This window comes from Hyperolius riggenbachi, chromosome 9 (genome assembly GCF_040937935.1).
Source record: "Hyperolius riggenbachi isolate aHypRig1 chromosome 9, aHypRig1.pri, whole genome shotgun sequence".
NCBI lineage: Eukaryota > Metazoa > Chordata > Amphibia > Anura > Hyperoliidae > Hyperolius > Hyperolius riggenbachi.
In genome coordinates, this window is record NC_090654.1 from 216,780,554 (window position 1) to 216,791,611 (window position 11,058).

General features: G+C 48.1%; 1 long non-coding RNA gene across 3 annotated transcripts in view; it reads right to left on the reverse strand.

Moving 5' to 3' along the window:
• The window catches only part of LOC137531878 (uncharacterized), a 38,754-nt gene that overhangs the window by 13,243 nt on the left and 14,453 nt on the right, over positions 1-11,058 (reverse strand). For all 3 annotated transcript variants that reach the window (XR_011023792.1, XR_011023794.1, XR_011023793.1), the window contains exon 3: positions 4,194-4,324. This is a non-coding gene — a long non-coding RNA (uncharacterized lncRNA). The remainder of the gene's footprint in view (positions 1-4,193; positions 4,325-11,058) is intronic.

Sequence of the window (11,058 nt, forward strand, 5' to 3'; positions counted from 1 at the left end):
AGGACACCTTTTTTATCAACACGAACAATAGAAAAAAAATTGCCAGCATCTTATATGCGGGGTACTGGGAGTCAACTACTTACATGCACCCTTTGATACAAAGTAGACACCAGCATGTATGTGGACACTCTGTATTGTAGTCATATGTCTCCTGATCACACTCCCACAAGTATTGGAGTACATGACATGTTGACGCCGGGCAGTTAAGCGCACGGAGAGGCAAATGACGGATCGCCCTGTTTCCGCTACACTCCCCGGAAACATTACATACTTATTTGTCTTCCGAGTTGTTGGAACTTTGAAAGAAATGCAAATTTGTGTCTGGCAACCAACAGAGCCCCACAAAATTAAGTTTACACAAGGCGCCCAGGTTAGCATTGCAGCTATGACGGCCTCTTATCTTTTTTACTCAGCAAATAAATGGACAGATGCTCACATATCCTCCTCTGCCCATGTGTTGTGTATAATTAAAGAGAATCTGAACTGTCCGATTTGTACAAAAAAAACAACATACCAATCGAGTCACTGTGATCTCCTGGATTTCGCTTTGCCGTTTCCGCCGAGATCCTGCCTTTTAATCGACAGTTTTAGGCAGTGTTTACAAACAAAAATCATGGCCGCTAACCATGAAGTGGTGTGTGTGTTTTGTGTGTGTGTGTGTGTGTGTTTTTGTGTGTGTGTGTATTATATAGAGACACACACACACACACACACACACACACACACACACACACACACACACACACACACACACACACTGGGATGCGAAAGTTTGGGCAACCTTGTTAATCGTCATGATTTTCCTGTATAAATCGTATGATAAAAAATATCAGTTAAATTTATTTTATAGGAGACACACACACACTGGTATTTTAGAAGTGAAATTAAGTGTATTGGATTTACAGAAAGTGTGCAATAATTGTTTAAACAAAATTAGGCAGGTGCATAAATTTGGGTACCACAAAAAAAGAAATGAAATCAATATTTAGTAGATCCTCCTTTTGCAGAAATTTTGCAGAAATTACAGCCTCTAAACACTTCCTGAAGGTTCCAATGAGAGTGTGGATTCTGGTTGAAGGTATTTTGGACCATTCCTCTTTACAAAACATCTCTATTTCACTCAGGTTTGATTCCATTTTCTCAATATGTTCCTAGCTGTAGAAACAGACAGCTAAAATAACTCAGACAGCTTTCTGTATCCTTCCCCTAATCCATGATGCTGAACAATTTACTGAATACTAACCCATCCACAGTAAGCACCTGCACTAAATACATGCCAAACCCACTGTAAGTACCTATTCTAAATACTTACCCACCTGCTGTAAGCACCTGCTTTGAATACTTATGGTATCCATACATCTAGTGATTTTGGTGGCCAATCGACCAAGAGACAGATCTCTCTCTGGTCAAATCTGATCTGAGAGAGATCTGTAGGCTGCCATAAACCGCAGGCCAATTCCCAATCAATTTCAACATGAATTATTTCAGGAACCAGCCAAGTGATGCCACCTCACCACCACCACCCACTGTCCCCCCAATGTATTATGCCCCCCAGTGCCCGTGCAGCTTATACTTTACCTGTCAACCCATCCATTTCCTCATACTTCCGCATTTGCACCCTCACATGGTCATTAGCATTAGAGCACGTAGGGCGTGTGATGTCACCACATCCTATATGCTGGTAGTCACGTGGGGCCCAAATGCGTAAATCTCTCAGTGCGGACGGCAGACAGGTAAAGTCTTAACTGCACGGGGGGGTCTAATTGGACGTAAAACACTAGGAGGGACAGAGCCGGGGGTTCCCTTGCTCGTCCTGATATTGCACGCTGTTCCTGCCATGCACCAGATAATTTTTTTGATTTTTTTTTATCGCTCCAAGATCTTCCGTGGCGCCAACATCTTCAGGAATCAATGATTTTTTATCATGCCCCATCAATACATGCAACCAATTTCGGCCTGAAATTGGTTGCATCGTCAATCAATCCTGCTCTTGGCGGCACAGATTTTCATCCCATTCAATTAGAATTATCGAATCTGATAGTCAATTGGCTGCTACGTTGCGTGATGCGTGGGCACCTTTACACACCTGCTGTAACTAAACATGCGTCAGCACTTGGGCCAATTCTGTGGCCTGGTTGAGCTGTTTTGGCAACTTAATCTAAATAGTTCTAATGTTTTGCAAGGTAGGTATATCAAGCAGAAATGTGATCATGTTAAAGCGAGGCTTTACTTATAACAAAAGTCAAATAAATGTGACATTATCTGTATCCTGAAATAACAAAAACATTCTTACCACAGGGGTGCAGCTAGTAAGGCACCTTTGTGCCCCTTCCACCAGTTTTAAGTAGCCAGAGTTGCCCCCCGGTATTAAGCAGCCCTCCAGTATTGGTAGTCAGAGGGTGCCCACCAGTATCAGATAGTGCCGCATTGCAGTTATGAGCCCATGCTACGGTGACAGGACCACGGTGTGTGCGATGTATATTTAGTGCCATTTACTACATCAAGCTCTCATAGTCTCATATTTTCATTTTCCGTTCACAGGAATTTTCAGTTCAGGTACTCCTTAACCACTTGCCGACCGCACACTCATACCGTGCGGCGGCAAAGTGGTAGCTGGAGGACCAGCGACGCAGATCTGCGTCGCCAGGTGCCTCCCTAGTTAATCAGGAAAGGCCGCTCGCGTGAGCGGCCGTTTCCTGTTAGATCACGGAGAGGGTCTCCGTGAATAGCCTGCGAGCCGCCGATTGCGGCTCGCAGACTAAATGTAAACGTAGGAGACATATGTCTCCTTTGTTTACATTGTACGGCGCTGCTGCGCTGCTGCGCAGCAGCGCCGTAAGGCAGATCAGCGATCCCCGGCCAATCAGCGGCCGGGGATCGCCGCCATGTGACAGGGGACAGCCTGTCACTGGCTGCACAGGACGGATAGCGTCCTGTGCAGCCCGGATCACCAGGGGGTAGCAGGTAGGAGAGGGAGGGGGGAATTTCGCTGTGGAGGGGGGCTTTGAGGTGCCCCTCCCCCGCAAACCTCAGGCAGGCAGGAGCGATCAGACCCCCCCTGCACATCATCCCCATAGGGGGGGAAAAGGGGGGCGATCTGGTCGCTCTGCCTGTACCCTGATCTGTGCTGGGGGCTGCAGAGCCCACCCAGCACAGATCACTAAAAACAGCGCTGGTCCTTAAGGGGGGGTAAAGGGTGGGTCATCAAGTGGTTAAAGAGAAACTCCGACCAAGAATTTAACTTTATCCCAATCAGTAGCTGATACCCCCTTTTACATGAGAAATTATTCCTTTTCACAAACAGGCCATCAGGGGGAGTTGTATGATTGATATTGTGGTGAAACCCCTCCCACAAGAAACTGTGTACCGTGGTACTCCTGGCAGTTTCCGGTCTGAGAACCTTGTTGCATTGTGGGGAATATCTGTTTACAGCTGTTTCCAACTGCCAAAAAAGCATGCAGCAGCTACATCACCTCCCAACAGTAAAAATGTCACCATGTAATAAATGCTAGAATGTAAATCAGGGATTTCAAAGATTTTACAATGGGCAAACGCCGAGTACATCATTTATACATACCGTAATTATTGTAAAAATGAAGCATTTTTTTTATTACATTATTTTCACTGGAGTTCCTCTTTAACTGAGAGGGATATAGATGTTTCCTTTTAAGCAATACCAGTTGCCTGACTACTCTGCTGATCTCTCCGGTTGCAGTAGTGGCTGAATCACACACCTGAAACAAGCATGCAGCTAATCCAGTCTGACTTCAGTCAGAGCACCTGATCTGCATGCTTGTTGAGGGGATGTGGTTAAAAGTATTAGAGACACAGGATCAGCAGGAGAGTCAGGCAACTAGTATTATTTTAAAAGGAAAAATCCATATCCTTCTCAGTTTAGGTTCCCTTTAACCTCCCTGTCGGCACCCCGAGCGTGGCTCATGGTACCTGCCGGGAGCTCTATGCAGAGCAATGGCGTGCAGCGGGCATTTTTACTCACCTCCCACCTTTACGGTAACATGCCAAAATGTCACTACAAAACAAGGTTGCATATTCTGACAAGCTTTGTCATTCCAAATGAGACAAGCATTTTCTAACATGGTAGCATTTTCTAGGTCAAAACAGGTCAAATGCTGATAGAAGTATATGCTGTCTGAAGATGCTACCATGTCAAAAAATGTTATTTTATGACTCACCAGGCTGGAGCAATGCTCGAAATGACGCAACTGGAAGATGGGCAGCACTTAACAGGCTGGAGTGGCGGCTGAAATGGCACATCAGGAAGATAGGCAGCACTCACCAGGCTGGAGCGGCACTAGAGATGGTCCTGCAGTGGAAAAATTGGAGAGAAGACATGAGCCAAAACACCTACCAAAAGCTCACCTTAAGCAGAAGAGAGAGCAAGGTTAGTATAAAGGTGGCCCACACACACGATACAATTTTCTCGTCTTTCGATAAAAATGATCGGTTGTACAGAAAAATTAAATATTTTATTTTTTATTCAAGTTACAAATCAGGTCGAACTTCCCATTACTTTTTATATATTTTTACTTTAACTTCTTTTTTTGATCAGGAGTGGCTGAAAATTCACATGCATTTTTATGAAAATGTCTCGATTTATAGACTAATAATAATATGGTAGTACAGTAGACTACGGCAATGGTAGTATTAGATTGTAAGCTTTTCTGAGGCCAGTCAGTAACATGGGGAAGGGGGAGGTCACTGTGTGCTGTGGATGGTGGGAAAGGTCACTAATGGAGGGTGGGAGAGGTCACTGGGTGCTAGTGCAGGGTGGTAGGTCACTGGTGGAATAGGTCGCTGGGTGCTTGTGGAGGGTGGGATTGGTCGTTGGTGTAGGGTGGAAGAGGCCACTGGGTGGTATTGGAGGGTGGAGGTTCACTGGTAGAGGGTGGGAGAGGTCACTGAGTGCTAGTGAATGGCGGAAGGTCACTGGTGGAGGCTGGGAGAGGTCACTGGGTGCTAGTGCAGGGTGGTAGGTCACTGGTGGAAGAGGTCGCTGGGTGCTAGTGGAGGGTGGGATTGGTCGCTGGTGCAGGGTGGGAGAGGCTACTGGGTGATAGTGGAGGGTCACTGGTAGAGGGTGGGGGAGGTCACTGAGTGCTAATGAATGATGGAAGGTAACTGGTGGAGGCTGGGAGAGGTCACTGATTGCTAATGAATGGCAGAAGGTAACTGGTGGAGGCTGGGAGAGGTCACTGGGTGCTAGTAGTGGGTGAGAGAAGTCACTTGGTGCTGCTAGTGCAGGATGGTAACTCACTGGTAGAGGGTGGGAGAGGTCACTGGGTGCTATTTGAGGGTGGGAGAGGTCACTGAGTGCTAGTGAATGGCGGAAGGTCACTGGTGGAGGCTGGGAGAGGTCACTGGGTGCTAGTGGAGGGTGAGAGAAGTCACTTGGTGCTACTAGTGCAGGATGGTAAGTCACTGGTGGAGGGTAGGAGAGGTCACTGGGTGCTAGTGAATGGTGGAAGGTCATTGGTGGAGGCTTTTAGATGTCACTGGGTGTTAGTGGAGGGTGGGATGTCACTGGTGGAGGTGTGGAGAGGTCAATGGGTGCTAGTGGAGGGTGGGAGAGGTCACTGGGTGCTACTGGAGCGTGGGAGGTCAGTAGTGGAGGGTAGGCAAGGTCGCTGGGTGCTAGTGGAGGGTGGTAGATCATTGGTGGAGGGTAGGAGAGGTCACGGTGCTGCTAGTGAAGGGTGGTAGGTAACTGGTGGAGGGTGGGAGAGGTCACTGGATGCTAATGAACAGGGCCGGATTTGTGGGCAGGCCTCATAGGCCGAGGACTAGGGCGGGGCAAGAGCTGGGGCGGGGTTACAGACAGCTATCGGTAGATCAATAGTTCCGTAATTGCTTCTGTGAAAGGAGGTGTTTCCTTCCTACTCGCATCTCTCCTGCACGCACTGCAGTCTCTCCTCTCCCGCCCCTCCCCTTTACTCTGACACTGATGGGAGTGGCTGAGGTTAGAGGAGCACCGGGAAATTGAAGATGAAGTAGAACAGCGCTGTTCAAATAAATTGGTAATTATGCAACAGTGGATCTGCTTCCAGTGTCTATGCTAGTCTTGGTGAGTGCCTCTTCACACTCTGCTAGTGTCAGTCCGTCCAGACATCCCTGCTTGGTATAATCTGTTTCTGCAGAACGTTGCCCTGCAAAGTGTCTCCCTCCTGCATACTCCGAATTCCTCAGGCTAGCAATGATAGCATAAACATTGCCTATCATTGCAGTGCAATATAAAAGAACAGGCTGGGAAGGGAAGTGAGAGCTGACTGTGTCTGCAGAGACTTGCTGAGTTGATTAGTGGTCATCTGTGCTGCTATGAATTGCACCCTTGACAAAAAGTGTGTCTTCAAATGTGAACATTAAATGTGGAAATATGTTTTCTTTCTATGCTGTGTTGTAAAGATACTTAACGAGAACCAGAGCTAAAGTAAAGAAAAGAAGTTATACATACCTGGGGCTTCCTCCAGCCCCATACGCACGGATCGCTCCCACGCCGCCGTCCTCCACTGCCTGCAACTACGAGAACCGGCTCCCCGCTATTCCGTCAGTCGGATCCGAACTAGCGTTGCAGATGTGCGCTCTTTGCGTATCTCTACAGCAGCCGCTGGAGAGATACATAGAGGGCGCACTCCTCCAGCGTAGCCCGGCTCCGATGACATCAGTGACGGGAGCCGGTTCTCGTAGATGCGGGCAGCGGTGGATGCTGGCGTGTGAGCAATCCGTGCGTATGGGGCTGGAAGGTATGAGATCTTTTCTTTACTTTAGCTCTGGTTCCCTTTAAGTGTCCCCGGCAGTGGCGTAGCAATAGAGGTTGCAGAGGTACTACAGACCGCATCGGGGCCCTTGGGCCAGAGGGGCCCTGTGGCACCCACCGTCAACAACATAATTAGCTCTTTATTGGTCCTATGCTGTTAATAATTACTTCTATAGGTGGTTTTATTAGTAGCAATCTGTTCCCCATCCCCTCCTTGCACCTGACACTGTAGTTGCCATTGGCAGGTTTTGGTGCTCTGTATCAATTATTATGTATAGAGTGCTTGGGGGCAGGGCCGGCCTTAGGTTTCACAGCGCCCTGAGCGAAACCTGATTTTGGTGCCCCCCCCCCCCCCCTTCAGCCTCTTTGCACGCGCGCAACTTTTTTTAGGCACCACCATAGGTGCCCATATAAATAGAGGCTACAGGTTGAAATCTGGCCACCCACAATGCAAAATAAAGTTGCAAACAGTAGGAACTTATTTCCACCCATATAGCTGCTATTTATATGAGCCCATGACTGTTTCCCCCTGGCCCGCATCGCAATTATCAAATGGAACAAAGAAATTTGGGCACCCAGTAATGGATTAAACTATCTCTCACACAGAAATCCCCCGACGCCTAATGCTGGGAATACATGGTTTGTTTTTGAGCCATTTAGATGGCTCGATAGACAATTTCCGACATGTCCGATCTCCCGCTCGATCGTTTCGCCACTCGATTTGCGATAGCAGTGAATGGAAAAGATAAGAAAAACGAGCGGAAGATAAGAGAATCGACTGCAGAATCAAGCGGCGAAACGATCGAGCGGCAAAAACGAGCCGTGTAAGCCAAGCATAATGCAGGCACCCCCAGCCACAAAATAGAAATCAGACAGCAGATCCATGCACGTATGCACATACACTCACACACACACTTACACTATACACACGCACGCAGTCTATATACGCAGCCACACACTACACACACACGCAGTCTATATACGCAGCCACACACTACACACGCACGCACGCACGCAGACTATATACGCAGCCACACACTACGCACGCAGTCTATATACGCAGCCACACACTACGCACGCACGCAGTCTATATACGCAGCCACAAACTACGCACGCAGTCTATATACGCAGCCACACACTACGCACGCACGCAGTCTATATACGCAGCCACACACTACGCACGCACGCACGCAGTCTATATACGCAGCCACACACTACGCACGCACGCAGTCTATATACGCAGCCACACACTACGCACGCACGCAGTCTATATACGCAGCCACAAACTACGCACGCAGTCTATATACGCAGCCACACACTACGCACGCACGCAGTCTATATACGCAGCCACACACTACGCACGCACGCAGTCTATATACGCAGCCACACACTACGCACGCACGCACGCAGTCTATATACGCAGCCACACACTACGCACGCACGCAGTCTATATACGCAGCCACACACTACGCACGCACGCAGTCTATATACGCAGCCACACACTACGCACGCACACAGTCTATATACGCAGCCACACACTACGCACGCACGCAGTCTATATACGCAGCCACACACTACGCACGCACGCAGTCTATATACGCAGCCACACACTACGCACGCACGCAGTCTATATACGCAGCCACACACTACGCACGCACGCAGTCTATATACGCAGCCACACACTACGCACGCACGCAGTCTATATACGCAGCCACAAACTACGCACGCAGTCTATATACGCAGCCACACACTACGCACGCACGCAGTCTATATACGCAGCCACACACTACGCACGCACGCAGTCTATATACGCAGCCACACACTACGCACGCACGCACGCAGTCTATATACGCAGCCACACACTACGCACGCACGCAGTCTATATACGCAGCCACACACTACGCACTCACACAGTCTACACACACACACACACACACACACACACACAGTCTACACACACACACACACACACACGCAGTCCACACACACACACACAGTCCACACACACGCAGTACACACACACACACACGCAGTACACACACACACACACGCAGTACACACACACACACACGCAGTACACACACACACACACACACACACACACACACACACACACACACACACACACACACACACACACACACACACACACACCCACCCTAACTTAGCTACAGCAGACAGGACATTTGCTACCATTAATCATTGTAATCACCACTACGCCAGAAGAAGGCAACACAGAAGTCTGCAGCAGCCCACAAGGGGATTACCTCGCCACCTCGGACTACTCTATCCTTCCTGCGTGCTTGAGGGGGCGGAGAGGACGGCTGATAAGGACGCATCCGTCCGAGCAGGAGGTTGGAGAAGTGTGCCTCCAGGTCCTAGTGCCTGCCGCTGCACCAGACAACAGCCTGCTCCTTGCAAACAGTTTGTGCCCTACTCGTCCAGGCGGGTGGTGGACGGCAGGAGCGCCCCCTGGAAGCCGGCGCCCTGAGCGATCGCTCTGGTCGCTCAGGTCAAAGGCCGGCCCTGCTTGGGGGGCCCCAATGTAAACCTTTCACCGAGGCCCATAGCTCCTTAGCTACGCCACTGGTCCCAGCACAACCGCAATGGTTTGTTTGTACAGTCATTGCTAAAGACACTATTTAGATGGCAGTTGGTATTGCTTTACGGCTCTTTCGCACTATGCACAGTGCGTCATAACGGACAGCACCACACATAATGCCTGCAATGCAGGTAGCATGAAAGTCTATAGACTATCATGTTACCATTCACAGTACAGTGTGCTTTCCTGTGTGCTGCATTGCAACACAGCGGGGAACATCCTACCACATGATGCATGCATTTTATTTTTACATAGAATGGAAGCTGCCAACCTATGCAATTTAGCACATTGCATTGCAAGTATGAAATTGCGTTCATGCATGCTTCGCCTTGTGTGAATGAACCCTTTGGATTGCTTTAAAAGTTTTGTAAAAGTTGGGTACTCGCGGTTCCGTTTACAGAGGAACAGGTCTTTTGGCACCAAATTCCTTTGTCCCTTTTAAAGCCTTGAGACTGATGTACTGACAATATAGGTACCCTTCTACTGGAATTGGTTTATGAGACTTGAAATTTGTTTCTATCCTTTGAATTGATATGTAGCTTATTTACAGATGCTAATATTATTTAGTATTTATATAGCGCCAACATCTTCTGCAGTGCTGTACAGAGAATATTGTCTTGTCACCTAACTGTCTCTCACAATCTAATCCCTACCATAGTCATATGTTTATATAGCTGACCATACACTTATAGATTTGCAGCAGATTCGACCATCAGATGTCTGTCAGGTCGAATCTGACAGGAATGTATCTGATGTGTGCCACACACTAGGAACAGATTTCCAATAGATTTCAGAATTAAATCTATTGGAAATCGATCTAAATGCATTATTGGACTATTAGATCCAATGTAACTCTATGGGCCATCTGCCAGCAGCATATCAACCTAGATTTTCCATCCTGTCAGATAGATCAAATCCATTCAAATTGGCTGCAAATCGACCGAATGCGGAATTTGATAGAATAGATTTCTGATGGATCAATCGATTCTATAGAATCGATCGATCGCTGAAATCGACCAGTGTATGGGCCCCTTTAGTCTCTATCATGTAGTGTATGTATCGTAGTCTAGCGCCAATTTAGGGAGAAGCCAATTAACTTATTTGTATGTTTTTTGGGGTGTGGGAGGAATCTGAGTGCCCAAAGGTAACCCACTCAATAATGTGGAGAATATACAAACTCTGTGCAGATAGTGCTGGGATCCATCACTGCTAAGCGAGATTGTTAACCACGATGCCACATTGCTACCATTATATGAAGGAAACACAGGAGATGATGCACTAACCAGCAGTAATATGGCTGTGCAGACAGCACACAGCAATATTATCAGTACTACCACCTGAAGTCTGCTGCAAGTTATACTGTTAAGGAATGTGAATACGATTCCTTATCTGGCATGTGATGTTGGGAAAATATAATTACCCCAACCCACCATATGACCAGCTTTTGTTCCGTGTTGGGATCCAGGGCTATTTTACATGTACAGGCTCTATTGCGACACAGGAGGGGCGGTTGGTGAAAGTGGGCCTTGGGTAGTAAAAAGTACAAATCCGGCCCTGCTAATGAATGGTGGAAGGTCACTGGTGGAGGCTAGGAGAGCCAGCTTGGGTGCCGCTAGTGCAGGGTAGTAGGTCACCGGTGGAATGTGGGAGAGGTTGCTGGGTGCTAGTGGAGGGTGGGAGGTCA